Source organism: Oryctolagus cuniculus, chromosome 1 (assembly GCF_964237555.1).
Source record: "Oryctolagus cuniculus chromosome 1, mOryCun1.1, whole genome shotgun sequence".
In the NCBI taxonomy this organism is placed as follows: Eukaryota; Metazoa; Chordata; class Mammalia; order Lagomorpha; family Leporidae; genus Oryctolagus; species Oryctolagus cuniculus.
The window spans coordinates 79,346,913-79,362,563 of NC_091432.1; the positions used below are offsets into that span (position 1 = coordinate 79,346,913).

Below are 15,651 nucleotides of genomic sequence, written 5' to 3' on the forward strand. Positions count from 1 at the left end.
TACTAAGTAAAGATTTCCATAATTTGCACCCACAAAGACACACGAAGTATAAAGTACTGTGTGAAAACAAGTTTTACAGTTAATTCTCATAGAACAACTCATTAAGGGAAGAGGTTCTACGTGGGGAGTAAGTGCACAGTGACTCTTGTTGATTTAACAACTGGCAGTCTTATTTATGATGTCAGTGATCACCTGAGGCTCTTGCCATGAGCTGCCAAGGCTATGGAAGCCTTTTGAGTCCACACACTCCATCAGTATTTAGTATAAGCAAAGTGGAAGTTCTCTTTTCAGAGAAAAGTACATCCTTCTTTGATGGCCCCTTCTTACCACTTATGTCTCACTGACAGAGATCCTTCATGTGGATCATTTTTTGCCACAGTTGTCTTGGTTTCCATACCTGAAATACTCTCCTGGGCTCTTCAGCCGGATCCAAATGCCTTCAGGGCTGGTTATGAAGCCAGAGTGTTGTTTAGGGTTTTTGTCATTTTATGAGACTGCTATATGGACTGCTTCCCATGTTGGAACATCCTCTCCTTTTTTAATTCTATCTACTGTTATTAGCAAACACTTGGTTTTATTTATGTGATCCCTTTGACACTTAATCCTATCTATATGATCACTTACACACTTAATATGATCACTTTAACACATAAAACGGCATTAGTACCACCCAGATTAAGGGGATTTGGAGTCCCATGCCAAGTTTTTAGCTCTACCCTTAGAGGTAAGTCCATGGAAATGTGTGCTGAACTATACTACTCCACACTAGGAAGAACTAATTCCTCTGTATTTGGATAGCCCTCCGTACATTTCTTATCATGGACCTGCCATACTGAAACACATTTCACTTGTGACAGATAGAGATCCTGAATGAAATGCAAAAGAGGGAAACTGATAGTTAAATGAGTTACTATGTTAAACCAAATGCTGATTTTCCCCCCTTTATATTCTGTGCTTTCATTTAAATATAAGAATAGCTTAAGGACTTCAGTGTCATCATTTGGCCACCAAGTGTGAGGGGAAAGAATAGAGAGCAATGCCCTCTGTAGAACTGATGGACAAGAAAGGCTGAAAGCTGCAGATGGAGCGAGAACACTAGAAAAATCTTCTGGCACCCAAGGAACAGCGTAAGAACAACTTAGCGAGTTCTACCACTGGAGGAACAGGTTTTGTGTATTGTACTTCAGGTAATCAGAACAAATTATAATTTATAAGAAGATTGGAAACAGTTGAGTAATCTACTTGAGTCATCACTTTCTACCTCCAAGGATGTGCATCAGCAGGAACGTAGAGCTGGGAACAGAACGAGGACTTGAAGCCAGGCACTCAGGAAATACGAGTCTTAAACAGCATCTTAATCTCTCTGCCAACTGCCCACTCTAGGAGTGATTTGTGGTTGCTCTCTTGGGCACACTCTTATTACCCAATATAGCAGCAAGTGACATTATTTGTATCTCCCAAATATATCTCAAATGTATTGTTTTGAAGCATATTTGTGTATACTCAACTGGTCTTCCTGCTTCAACTCCTGTTTTGCTAAACCCCAAGCTCACAAAACATGTAATGTGATTTTTTTTAAATATGTAAAACAAACTATGCTGTTTCCTGTTTGAAACTGTGTAATGGATTTCCATTGTAATTGGATTAAAGTGCATTTTCTATTGTGGTCTACAAGCTGTACCTGCTATGGTTCCTGATTAACTCTCTGATTATAACATCTATCACTTTTCTTCTAGCACAATACACTCCAACATTAGTGGAATTCTTCTGTTTCTTGAAAACAATGACATTTTCACCAGTCCATTGTCTTCCCCTTGCTCATGTTGGTTTCTTTTTACTTACACCTAAGCCCAAGCATTGCCTCTCTAGACAGGCTTCTCTGATCCTCTAGGTTAGCATCCTACCACTCCACTGATACACCCCTAATTATTCTGCAAATTGTCATGAAATCTGTTCTCTGATGAGAAAGAAAGCATAGGAGGCAGGAAGGGCAGGGTGGAGGAAGCTAATGAAATATTTTCTTACAGGAGATTAGCTTGCTCTGGTCCTCTAAAATCTGTGGTTAAAAACTTAAACTACAATTTGAATCTCCCCTTGAGATAAGAGGTCTGACCTTTCATTCTCTTGTATCAGTCATTAAAAGTTTAGATGTTGGGGAGGCAGGGTGGATTTGACCAACATCCTGGGCAAGGAGACTGCCATTAGCCAAGGAAAATTCTTTAGAGAAGGGGCACAATAACAACACTCAGAGTAGCAGGAAGGGTGGGGGCCCTGGGACATGAGGAGAACACGGGCAAGACATCAAAAGCTTCTGTCACATGATGTTTCTGAGACTGAACTAAGTTGTTTTTGGTATAGGAATTTCAGTAAGGTGGTTTCTTTTTTTTTTTAATTTTTTGACAGGCAGAGTGGACAGTGAGAGAGAGAGAGAGACAGAGAGGTCTTCCTTTGCCGTTGGTTCACCCTCCAATGGCCGCCACGGCCGGCACACTGCGGCCGGCGCACCGAGCTGATCCAATGGCAGGAGCCAGGTACTTATCCTGGTCTCCCATGAGGTGCAGGGCCCAAGCACTTGGGCCATCCTCCACTGCACTCCCGGGCCACAGCAGAGAGCTGGCCTGGAAGAGGGGCAACCAGGACAGAATCCGGTGCCCCGGCCGGGACCAGAACCCGGTGTGCAGGCGCTGCAAGGCAGAGGATTAGCCTAGTGAGCCACGGCGCCGGCCTAGTAAGGTGGTTTCTAAAGATGCTTTTCAATCTGAGGTTTTATAATTTTATGATTATTAAAATGTCAGGGGCCAGTGCTATGGGTTAGTGGGTTAAACCATTGCCTGCAGTGCCATCCCACAATGGAACTGGTGAGTCCTGGCTGCTTCACTTCCAATCCAACTCCCTGTTAATGCACCTGGGAAAGCAGTGGAAGATGGCCCAAGTGTTTGGGTCCCTGCACCCGCATAGGAGACCCAGATGAAGCTCCTGGCTCCTGGCTTCCATCTGGCCTAGTCCTGGCCATTGTAGCCATTTGGGGAGTGAAGACCTCTCTGTCTCTCTGCCTCTGCCTCCCCCTCTCTGTAACTCTGCCTTCCAAATAAATAAATAAATCTTTAAAAAAATGTTCTCTAAGTCTATTTAAGGTAATAAATCACAGTTAATGACACTCTCATATGATCTCTTTTTTTTTTTTTTTTTTTGACAGGCAGATTGGACAGTGAGAGAGAGAGACAGAGAGAAAGGTCTTTCTTTTGCTGTTGGTTCACCCTCCAATGGCCTGATCTTTTTTTCTAAGTATTAATTTACATTATGATAAATAGTCAAGAAGTGAGCCTTGATTATGCTTTCCACAATTCATTAGACCCATAGAAATTATACATAGGTCTGTAATCTCTCTGACTCATCCTTAATCATCTTATTTATACTTTCCCCTACCCTTGCCAACCAGCCTTCTAGATCTTCAAAATCACATCTTCCACAATGCCTTTCCTTACCATTCTAGGTGGAATTAATTTCTCCCTTTAGAAAATAACGGTTCTTGTTATATTGCACTATAACATCATTAACTTTGTAGAGCTAAGGCTGAGCTTAGGGCCTAGAATTTTTAGGATTAAAAACCTGTTTCACCTCAAACCTATTCAGAATTCCTTCTGACTCTTGTGAAAATATTACCCTCACTGAATTCATGTAAATGTATACAAAAACTGGAAAATAAAGTCAAAATCTATTTATCTTCTCATTGTTCTCACTTTCATTTCTCTGTGCTTATAAAATAAACTAGGTTTGCTTTCACATCTGATTTTCATTATTGTCAAAACTGAAAAATAATTAATTCGTTCAAATAAATAAGTCATCAGTTTATATGTAGAAATGCGTATATTTCCTATGGTTTGATATTGAAATCTCTACTTGTAAAGCTACCTGCTATAGCATGACAACAAGATGTATGGTAACTGAAAGTCTAAACAGATTGCTTGGAACAAATAGGCTTGGAACAAAAGAACAAGGTCATTGTCTCAGATTGCTGGGTATTTTATTTAGACCAATGTTTCACGAACTCTGCCTGTGTTTTCTGCAGTTGATAATGTGTTTCCCTTGAAATGAAATCAATTCCTGGGGAAAAGCTGCATGGTATGATTTACAACACAAATTAATAATTTAAAATTTTTGAGAAGTCTTACTGGAAAAAACACTTTTGCAAACTTCTCAGGCAATTAATATTTTCAGATCAAATTTGGAAATTTTGACTTAGAATATTTTACAACTACTCTTAGGTCTATTTTCCCTTTAGTTAGTCAATTCTGTCAGTCACAGTTCGCAGGATACTGAATCTATGAAAACTAATTCCAACTGAAACAATTTACAAATATATGTTAAATGGATAACAGAACTCGGAGGAAAAATTAGAGTTTTAGGCAGAACCTCTGCCAATGACTCACAAAGCTACATTGTAGAATTCTGTCTCTGTAGGGGCTGCTGCTTCCACTGTGATCAGGATTCAGTCAGCTGACCTGAGCAGCAACTTGCTGCTACTCTAGCAAGTTCCATAACCTCTCTGTCTGCTCAGAAGCACCAGCGAAACAGATGCTGCACACTTGGCTTTCTCCCCACTTAATCCAATTGAATTCAGCTTTTGTGCCTGTGCATATGATTGGGGAAACATAAACATATCCAAACCCTTAGCTTCAAAAGAATCTGAGAAATGTGATTTTCAGCTTTCCAACCTCTGCTCCACAGTATCCTACATGCCATTACTCTCTTCTTCCAATGTGCGCCACAGTGCAATGCAAGATGATGCTATTTCTAATAATGAAATGAGATAAATAATTTCAAAAACTCCAAATAGAGCTAGTTTTAAAAAGATTTTGTGGGGCTGACACTGTGGCATAGAGAATAAAGCTGGTGCTTGCAGTGCCTTCAACCCATATGGGCGCAGGTTCAAGTCCAGGCTGCTCCTCTTCAGATCTAGCTCTCTGCTATAGCCTGGGAAAGCAGTAGAGGATGGCCCAAGTCCTTGAGCCCCTGCACCTATGCGGGAGACTGGGAAGAAGCTCCTGGCTCCTGCCTTCAGATCCTGGGTTGTAGCAGCTCCGGCCATTGCGGCCATCTGGGGAGTGAACCAGAGGATAGAAGAACTCTCTTTCTCTCTTTGCCTCTGCCTCTCTGTAGTTCTGCATTTCAAATAAGTAAATAAATAAATAAATCTTTAAAAAAAAAGATTTTTGTGTTTTTGTGTATTCTTAGGTGTTTAAATTTTAACTGAAAAGTGATCCCTGTTAGGAATTTGGAAAACATTATGCTGAGAGAAATAAGCCAATCCCAAAGGGACAAATACCACTTGTTCTCCTTGATAGGTGACAACTAACTGAGCACCATAAAGGAAACCTGTTAAAGTGAAATGAACACTATGAGAAACGGTGACTTGATCAGCCCTTGCCCTGACTGTTGATGAACAACTTAATATGTTATCCCTCTTAGTATTTTTTTTGTTTGTTCTACTTAATACTTTTGGTTGAATACTGTAATCAATACACAATTATTCTTAAGTGCTGAAACTTAACTGAAAAATGATCGCTGTTAAATATAAGAGTGGGAATAAGAGAGGGAAGAGATGTGCAATTCGGGACTTGCTTAAGATGACTTACCTCAAACGGTAGAGTTAGCAACATACCAGGGGATTCCAATTCAATCCCATCAAGGTGGCATGTACCAGTGCCATCTCACTAGTCCCAGTGATCAATTTCTGTTCACAATTGATCATAATGATAGGACTAAGAGCCAAAGGGATCACATAAACAAGACTAGTGTCTGCAAATACTAGCTGATAGAATAAAAAAGGGAGAGAACAATCCAACATGGGAAGCGAGATACACACAGCAGACCCACAGAATGGCAGATGTCCTAAACAGCACTCTGGCCTCAGAATCAGCCCTTAAGGCACGCAGATCCGGCTGAAAAGCCCATGAGAGTATTTCAGGCATGGAAAGCCAAGACACTCTGTGGGAAAAAAAAAAAAAACTAAATGAAGGATTTCTGCGCGTGAGATCCCAGTGGAAAGAATGGGTCATCAAAGAAGGAGGTACCTTTCTCTGAAGGGAGGAGAGAACTTCCACTTTGACCATGGCCTTGTCTAAAAATGATCAGAGTCAGTGAACTCAGGGGGGCTTCCATAGCCTTGGCAGCTCATGACAAGAGCCTCGGGTGATTACTGATACCATAAACAAGAGTGTCAATTTGTTAAGTCAACAACAGGAGTCACTGTGCACTTCCTCCTCATGTAGGATCTCTGTCCTTAGTGTGCTGTATATTGAGATTTAATGCTATAACTAGTACTCAAACAGTATTTTTCACTTTATGTTTCTGTGTGGGAGCAAACTGTTGAAATCTTTACTAAATGTATGCTAAACTGATCTTCTGTTTATAAAGAGAATCGAAAATGAATCTTGATGTGAATGGAAGGGGAGAGGGAATGGGAAAGGGGAGGGTTGCGGGTGGGAGGGACGTTATGGGGGGGGAAGCCATTGTAATCCATAAGCTGTACTTTGGAAATTTATATTCATTAAATAAAAGTTAAAATAAATAAATAAATAAATTCTATCACCAAGCTTAAAATAAATAAATAAATAAGTAAAAAGATTTTGTATGGGTGCCTAATTCAGGGTCTCTAATAGAATCAGTGCTTAAAAATCTTTTTCTTGTTAATGAAAGAGTACAGGAAATTATGGGACTCCTTTGCCAATCTTGTTATTTTTCTAAGGGAAATAGGGCTCCAAAGAAGTGGAATGACTCGCTCACATTCTGCACAATGGAAAACAACCAAGGTCTCCTAAGTTTGTGTTCAGATCATTGTTCTGCCATTGTAACTCACCGAGTCAAACACAGTGATCTGTCTTTATAAAAGGTATATAAAGAGAACATATGGTGTAATAGACAGGAATAAATGAAAAAATCAAGTATTAATGAGCTATTAAAAGAAATGTTATGCTAGTATTGTAGGGATCATAAATAAGGAGAAATGAGCAATCCTACTCTTCTAAATCATCAGCATAATGCAGTCCTAATGATGTAATTTTTCTCTGTATGTTACCTTAAAGAGTGTTAGAACAACGTGCAATTTGCATTTCCATTTTAATAAATATGAGTATACCCCAAAACTTGAGGTCAGCTGACTTGTATTAAATAGATTTCCTTTCCACCTAAGTACTTCAGAATTATTTTGCCAGCCTCATATTTACTAATATTTTCTTCCTTAATAATATTCTCTGTATTGCTTGTCACATAAGGAAGGTCTTAAATACATGTATAATCAGCTTTATATAACATGGAGGGAATTCTGTAGAGTACAATCCTCTCCTTTTAAGAAGTTTACTTTGAAAGACTAGTCTGCAGTAACAAAGTATTAAAGATGAAAGGCTTCAGCAACAGGAATTTATTTTTCCTATTTCTGGATGATGAGAAGTCCAAGATTAAGATGCTGGCAAGGTAGATTTCATTCTGTAGGGTTTTTTTTTTTTTCTTCTTAGACTGTAGACAATTGTCGTGTGGCTGTGTGCTCACATAACTTCTTAGTGTGTGTAGGGCAGAGAGGGAGGAGAAAGAACTTCTTATAAGGGCACTAATCCTTTCATGAGGGCCCAACTGGATAATCTACTACAGCTATTATTATCTTCCAAAGCCCCATCTCTGAATACCAGCAACAGAGGAATTTTGGGAGGACAAAATTCAGTCCACAAGACCAGACTAAAACAAAATAAAATAATTCACAATAGCAGAGAAGGCCTGGGGTCCTGGATCAGAATAGTTAAAAGAAGGAAACTGGGTAGCTCTCACAGAGCTAAACAGTCACCAGGTTGCTATCACTTAAGCATAGCTCTGCAGTTTATAACACACATCTTGATAAAGACCAACCTTTAAAAAATACTGTTCTAGTTCACATACTATGTGAAACAATATTTTTCTTTATGCTATCCCTGATCTTTTATTCTATGGTTAGCAATGTCTATTATAATTCCTAGAATGATGACTAGGAAACTTAAAAAAAATCATAGCAAATGAACTAATAGTGGAGATGAGCTGTTTAAAACTTCCAATCAAAAGAGATAGAGTGGCTGCAACAACTACTCAACTATATTCTGTCCACAAGAACCTCACTTTAAAGATAATACAAACTAAAAGTGAAGGGATGGAAAAAGACAATCCTTGCAAATGGTAACCAAGAGGGAGCAGGAGTGGCTATGCTTATATAAGACAAAATAGGCTTTAAGTCAAAAACAGTCATAAGAGACAAAGAAAGTAATAATATGATAATAAAACAGTCAATTCAGAAGGAATACATAAAAGTTATAGATAAACATTACCACATCTAACCATAAACATTAATAGGTTGGAAGAAGTAGGCAGCAATATAATGCTAGTAGGAGACTTCAGTCCTCCACTTCTGACAATAGATAAAACATCCAAACACGGAATCATTGAAGACAATGGACCTCATATATACTATAGATAAAATGGAACAATCAGAAAAGAATGGAACATTTCATCTGTATTCAGTAGAATACTCATTTTTCTCAAGTGTAAACATGACATTCTTCAGAACAGGTCACATGTTAGGTCACAAAATAAGTCATAACAGTTTTTTTTTTTTTTTAATTAAGTATACCAAGTAACTTTTGCAGTCACTATGGAAGGAAACTAGAAAATAATAACAGAATGCTATTTGGTAAATTCACATATATGTGGAAATTAAATGTTACAGTCTTGAACAACCACTGAAGAAGAAATCCAAAGGGAAATAGCAATTATATTGAGACAAGGAAAAGTTACAACAAACTAAATCCTGTAAGATGCAAGGGCCACCCGGGACTCGCACATCCTGACTGCTTTGCTTCCAATCCAGATCTCTGCTAATGGAACTGGAAAAGCAAGTACCTGAGCCTCTGCCAACCATGTGGAAAACCAGCATGGAGTTTCTGGCTCTTGGCTTCAGCCTGGCCCACTCACGGCTGTTGTCATTTGGGGAACGAATCAGCAGATGGAAGGTTCTCTCTCTATATTTCTCTCTTTCACTCAGCCTTTCAAATAAATCTTTTTTAAAAAGGGGAATGATATTAAAAGGTATTGCACACTGGGCTGGCGCTGTGGTGCAGCGGGTTAAAGCCCTGGCCTGAAGCGCTGGCATCTCATATGGGCGCCGGTTCTAGTCCTGGCTGCTCCCCTTCTGATCCAGCTCTCTGCTATGGCCTGTGATAGCAGTAGAGGATGGCCCAAGTTCTTGGGCCCCTGCACCCATGAGGGAGACCCAGAAGTTCCTAGCTCTTGGCTTCAGATCAGCACAGCTCTGGCCGTTGCAGCCATCTAGGGAGTGAACTACAGGAAGAAGACCTCTCTTTTTCTGTCTCTACCTCTCTCTTCAAAAAAAATATATTGCACATTTTTCATGAATTTTTGTTCCCCTCTTACATATTACTGTACTTAACTTGCCAGGGGGTAAAAAAAGTTAAAGCTATGATGTTCATCATAATTTAGCTAGCAAATGTTTTTATAAATATTAGTTTTAAAATTCCAGGTATTTGCCTTAGAAAGCATAAATGAGTTTTTGAATTGCTCTTTTGTACAAAGAATAAGTTACTACTATGTATAAAATATTATTAAATTATGCATATTATTAGGTACAACATTAAATGAGATTGGCACGTTGAAGTAATGTTGCACTGAAGAATGCTTGCATTTCATAAAGATCCTTTCAGTATTTTAAGCATTTGCCTTGATTATAATAAAGGCTAAATGCAGTAAGATTCTCTAGTTTCCTTTTTATCTCCCATATGTAATTAAGGGAAGCAAAATAGTCTACTGCAATCCTTTCACTGCATGTTAAAGCATAAAAGCCTTTTAATGAAGTATTGCATGAATGTCAAATACAGACAGTGCATTTGGAATTCTATTTTACCCTGGAAAACTGGAAGTGGAGTTTCATTAGAGATGCTAAATCCCACCTTCTTCTCACTTACACACACACACACACACACACACACTCCAATGAAGTTAGAGACAACCTCAGAATCCTGTATGGGACAGACTGAAAACAGTCACACCAGAACATTTCATGAATAGGGCATTAGGGAAAAAACAATATAAATTACACCAAGTCATTCCTGATTCCTAGTTTTTAAAAGTCCTCTAGGTGATCCAATATTTCATCAGATTTAGGGACTACCAGACTGAGTACTCTTTAAATTCTCTTTAAATTTACGATTTTATGTTTACTTTTCAAATTCAAATTTTCCCTTATCTCTTCTGCATCATCTTATTTTGCTTTTTTCCTCTTCATTTTCCTGTCTAGCTTCTTCATTTATTTTTTATCTTCTGTTTTCTGCCTTTTTAGTCCAAAACTTGGGGTAGTTGTCTGTGTTCCTAGGAAAACCAGTGGCACAGAGAGGCAGAGCCTTGGCTAAGTGTCTTCAGAGGGTGTTAACTGTGATGGTACCAGAGCCCAGGGGAAGAACGTGGCCTAGCGGAGGGAGCAAAAGCCAAAACTGGAGGGAGAAGCATTGGCATGGTCGGGGCAGGACAGAACCTGAGTGGAGCGAGGAGGGGCTCCACATGGGCAGTAGAGGATAGCTCAGTGAGGAATGTCTATATCTACTGGAGAGCATAATGTTTCCTTCAAAAGGTCTCAAAGACACCTGGGTTGCTCCCTGATCTGTCTTCTGTTTTCTTCCACCTTTCTCTACTTAGCATGCTGCCTCACTGGCTATCCTACAGCTCCTCCAATTCTCAGGCTTACTCAACTTTATTCACATTTATTCCACATTGGAGCCCATACCTGGAGTTCCTTCTCCTCATTTCTCTTTGACCAATTCCTAATCATTCTTAGACATCCTCTTAAATACATTTTTCCCCCAAGCTCCTAAACTAAATTGGGCCTTATTGTGATTCTCTCATCACCTGTGTGATTTCCTGCTATCACAACTCATGTTTTGCTGTCTAATTATGTAGGCACTTAGCTAACTAGTTTCTCTGTGTCTATCTCCTCTACCAAACTGCAAGTTCTGTGGGAACAGGAACCATATCTGCTTTGCATCTCATTGGAAACTGCCCAATTCACAGTAATTACTTAATGCAGACTTTGAAATAGCTTTCCCAATGTGATGGGCTTATGGCTGAAGAAATGAATGAAGAAATGGATGAAGAACGAGTGAAAACCTTAATAGGTGTATTAGCAGACAGAGGCTTACATCCAGGGGTATCATGAAGAGAAACGGGATAGTAGATTGAATTGGTCACATCTTTTCTAAGATCATTTGTTCCAGAATTTCTTTTATTGATGTGTGTGCATCTGGAAAGAGAGGGACAGGAAATTGTGTCAGGATAACAGATATGATCTGTAAAGGAACTAGTACTGTGTTTCACATATAGTAGCTATTTATTATGCCATTGTAGTCATAGAAGGAATGACAGTTTATACATGTATAGAAGTAAGAACTTCACAGACACGTTTTTATCATAGATATGTTATTAATGATTATCAGAGTCTATTTTAATTTAAAGAATAAGCATATTTAGATCCTCTTGCATTGCTTTTAACCAAAGAAGTCTTTAGGGCAGGCAAGAGAGCTCCCAATATGAAAACTTCCTCTTCCAACCTTTATAGAGTTAGAAGCAACCTAGATTCCATGTTAGTTTAGTGCTCCGCAGGGTAAAATGCAATGATAGAAGTATTTTAAACTAGGGTCATAACATGAGCTCCTTTTAAAAAAAGCAACTTTCAGCTTCAAGACTTCAAATAAATGAGGGCATGAAATATTTTTAGTTGTTTTTGTTCTTTATTTTAGCCCCAGTTCTTAATTCTACATAGTAACTATTTGCTAACATTTACTTATAAATACACACTTCTAAATGTACCCACCTCAAACTTACAAATCAACTTCCTGGAAAGTGAATTTGGAAACAAGATCTTAAAAGTAATACAGGTATGAACATTATATATTGTGATAAGGTTCACTACTATTTATTTTTGTCAGCTTCCTGTGAGACAGAAAAAAAATCTGTGTATCTGAAATGCAGACCCTCAGTTTTGTAATATATTCTCAAACTTCCATTTAGTAAATACAAATAATTAGTCACATAATAATTTGTCTGCTTACTCCATATATGCAAAGAGCTTTCCTGTAATATTTAGGAAAGAGGAACAATTTCAGACTTGCATTTAGTTCTGTCATGTAATTTCTTGGTTGAAAATAGCCAACAAGCTTGAGATCCCTCAACAGGTGCTCAGTCTACTTCACTTCTGGGAAGGGAACAAATGGAGGGAAAAGTTATGAAATGAACTGTTAATAAAAACTGTAGAGCATCTAACAGTTTAACTCCAGGTTTTTTTTTAAAGATTTATTTATTTATTTGAAGGAGTTACACTGTCAGAGAAGAGGCAGTGATGGCGGGGCCGGGGGGGGGGGGTGGTTTCCAGCAAATGGTTCACGCCCAAATGGCTGCAATGGCCAGACCTTCGCCAATCCAAAGCCAGGAGCCAGGAGCTTCCTCTGGGTCTCCCACTTGGGTGCAGGGGCCCGAGGACTTGGACCATCCTCCACTGCATTCCAGGTCATAGCAGAGAGCGGGATTTGAAGTGGGGCAGCCAGGACTCGAACCAGCACCCACATGGGATGCCGGCACTGCAGGCAATGACTTTACCCGCTAAGCCACAACACCGGCCCCTAACCTACTTTTTAATAGTAACCATTAATATCTGCCTAACATACTACAGTTCAGGTCATACTTTAATGTTCACTAAGGTCCATTTTGTGCTCATTTATTTTTTATATTTAAAAAAGATTTATATATTTATTTGAAAGGCAGAGAGAGGGAGAGGCAGAGAGAAGTCTTCCATCTGCGGGTTCACTCCCTAGATGGCTGCAATGATCAGAGCTGGGCAGATAGGAAGCCAGGGACCAGGAGGTTCCTTTGGGTCTCTCAGGCGGTTGCAGGGACCCAAGCACTTGGTCCATCTTTCACTGGCATCCCAGGCCATTTAGCAGAAAGCTGGGTTAGAAGAGGAGCAGCCGGGACATAAACTGGCGCCCATATGGTATGCTGGCACCATAGGCAGAGACTTAACCTACTATGCCACAGCGCTGGCCCCAATAATCCTTCTGCTTGAAAGTTTCTTTGATGTATTTACCACACTAGTTTAAATCTTTTTTTTTTTTTTTTTTTTTTTTTTTTTTTTTTTGACAGGCAGAGTGGACAGTGAGAGAGAGAGACAGAGAGGAAGGTCTTCCTTTGCCGTTGGTTCACCCTCCAATGGCCGCCGCAGCCGATGCACTGCGGCCGGCACACCCCGCTGATCGGAAGGCAGGAGCCAGGTGCTTCTCCTGGTCTCCCATGGGGTGCAGGGCCCAAGTACTTGGGCCATCCTCCACTGCTCTCCCTGGCCACAGCATAGAGCTGGCCTGGAAGAGGGGCAACTGGGACAGAATCCAGCGCCCTGACTGGGACTAGAACATAGTGTGCCAGCGCTGCAAGGCGGAGGATTAGCCTAGTGAGCCGCAGTGCCGGCTTAGTTTAAATCTTTTTACCACCTACTTTTCTGATGAGAACCCCAGCACACATTCATCGGGTATATGCCATGAATGAATTGTTAGTACAGACACATACACAAACACATGGTTAAGAGAAAACATCTGTTCTTAATGAAAACCCAATGACAAGGAGAAGACAGGTGCACAGACACCAAATACACAAGGTAAGATGTAGAAATATGTGAAAGAATTGATAAAGCAAAAATGCTGGGAACTTTCTGAGCAGAAGAGGAACAATCGTTAGGATTCTTGAGCATTATCACACATTACTTAGCACTCCATATATTGTGCTGAATATTTACAATTATTTTGTAAGACAAAGATGTTCATTTTACAGATGAAATAAAAGATCCTCAAAGTTCATGAGTGACTAATTCAAAATCAAGAAGAATGAATTGAGGAACTGGATCTTAAAAGCAGCTCTAAAAGCCTAACTATTTGTTTACTAAAGGAAAGCTTCAAGTGTCAGTTGAACTGAGCTTTGTCAGTTGAGCTAAGCAGAGCCTTAAAGAATAATCAATAATTGAATATGTGAGACAGAGTTTGTACATTCAGAGTTCTAATGCTGGAAGGAGATGGAGTTGCGGAATAAAATTGCTCCTAATGTCTGTAATTAAGGTCAAGGCAGAGATCAAAGTAATAAAGGGGAAAGGTGCGGGTGGTGTGAGATAAGTAGACTCTCGAGGAAGAGACACTGGAGCTGATTTAGAAATGGTGCACATTCATGGAGGAAAGGTAGAGTAGAAGGCCCCAGAGCCACTGCTGGCAGAGACAGCAGACTGTAGAACTGAGATAAAGAATCACTAAAGTATCACAGAATAATGGGTAGTCCAGAATAACTGGGGCCCAAGGCAGTGTTCTCATTTGGGTATCAGAACGAGCAGAGGCCGGCGCCGTGGCTCAATAGGCTAATCCTCCACCTTGCGGCGCCGGCACACCGGGTTCTAGTCCCGGTTGGGGCGCCGGATTCTGTCCCGGTTGCCCCTCTTCCAGGCCAGCTCTCTGCTATGGCCAGGGAGTGCAGTGGAGGATGGCCCAGGTGCTTGGGCCCTGCACCCCATGGGAGACCAGGAAAAGCACCTGGCTCCTGGCTCCTGCCAGGATCAGCGCGGTGCGCCGGCTGCAGCGGCGGCCATTGGAGGGTGAACCAGCGGCAAAAGGAAGACCTTTCTCTCTCTGTCTCTCTCTCTCACTGTCCACTCTGCCTGTAAAAAAAAAAAAAAAAAAAAAAAAAAAAAAAAAAAAAAAAAAAAGAACGAGCAGAGAGCAGTGATGGAGGCTGCAAATCCCTGAGAAATGACTTTTAAGTTTAGCAAACACTGAACCCCAAATTGGACTGCTCCTGGACTTTCATCCATAGGGATTTTCTATTATTTTTCCCTCTCTTAGGCAAACAGCATGAAACTCAATTACTATAAATAAATACTCCGATTTTTCATTTATTTTAATATAGTTAGACTAGGTTTAAACCAGAAAAAAGAATATTTCACACGATAGAGCTTCAGTGGGCAAATGTTTATAAAAGAACCTGATCTTGTCTGCAATTTTGCAGGTTCATTAATAATATTTAATCACCTTCTACGGTGATGGACACACTATAGGGGTCTATCTCATACTAACAAAACTTACAAACGGGCGAGCTTATACCAATTTGTTCATTTATAAAACAGGGATATCTTTCCATCTATCCAAGTACTAGATCTTCTACTCGGTAAAGAAAATGTCATTATATAGGACCTACTTCAGATAGCTTTCAGACTTTCTGAAGGACCCTGGTATGTTATCATCTATAACCTTCATAACAATTCTCTTAGGTGGGGAATTATTTCTATCATAATAATGAAGACACATGTTTAGAAAGCTTAAATAACTTTTCCAAAACCCAGAACTCTTTATGTGCTGGAACAGATATAAAAGCCATATTTCTGGAGTCAGTATTGTGGCATAGTAGGTTAAGCTGCTGCCTGAAATGCTGGCATCCCATATGGGCATTGGTTTGAGACCTGGCTGCTCCACTTGTAATCTAGCTCCCTGCTAATGTGCCTGGGAAAGCAGCAGAGGATCACCCAAGTGCTGGGGGCCCTAC

At 40.0% G+C, this 15,651-nt stretch overlaps 2 long non-coding RNA genes across 2 annotated transcripts in view; one reads left to right on the plus strand and one right to left on the minus strand.

Annotated features, from left to right (window-relative positions):
- LOC138850260 (uncharacterized) overlaps positions 1-15,651 on the plus strand; it is a 121,195-nt gene that overhangs the window by 29,454 nt on the left and 76,090 nt on the right. The window lies entirely within an intron of this gene.
- LOC127492088 (uncharacterized) overlaps positions 1-15,651 on the minus strand; it is a 30,504-nt gene that overhangs the window by 13,794 nt on the left and 1,059 nt on the right. The window contains exon 2 of the long non-coding RNA XR_007921125.2: positions 11,226-11,326. This is a non-coding gene — a long non-coding RNA (uncharacterized lncRNA). The remainder of the gene's footprint in view (positions 1-11,225; positions 11,327-15,651) is intronic.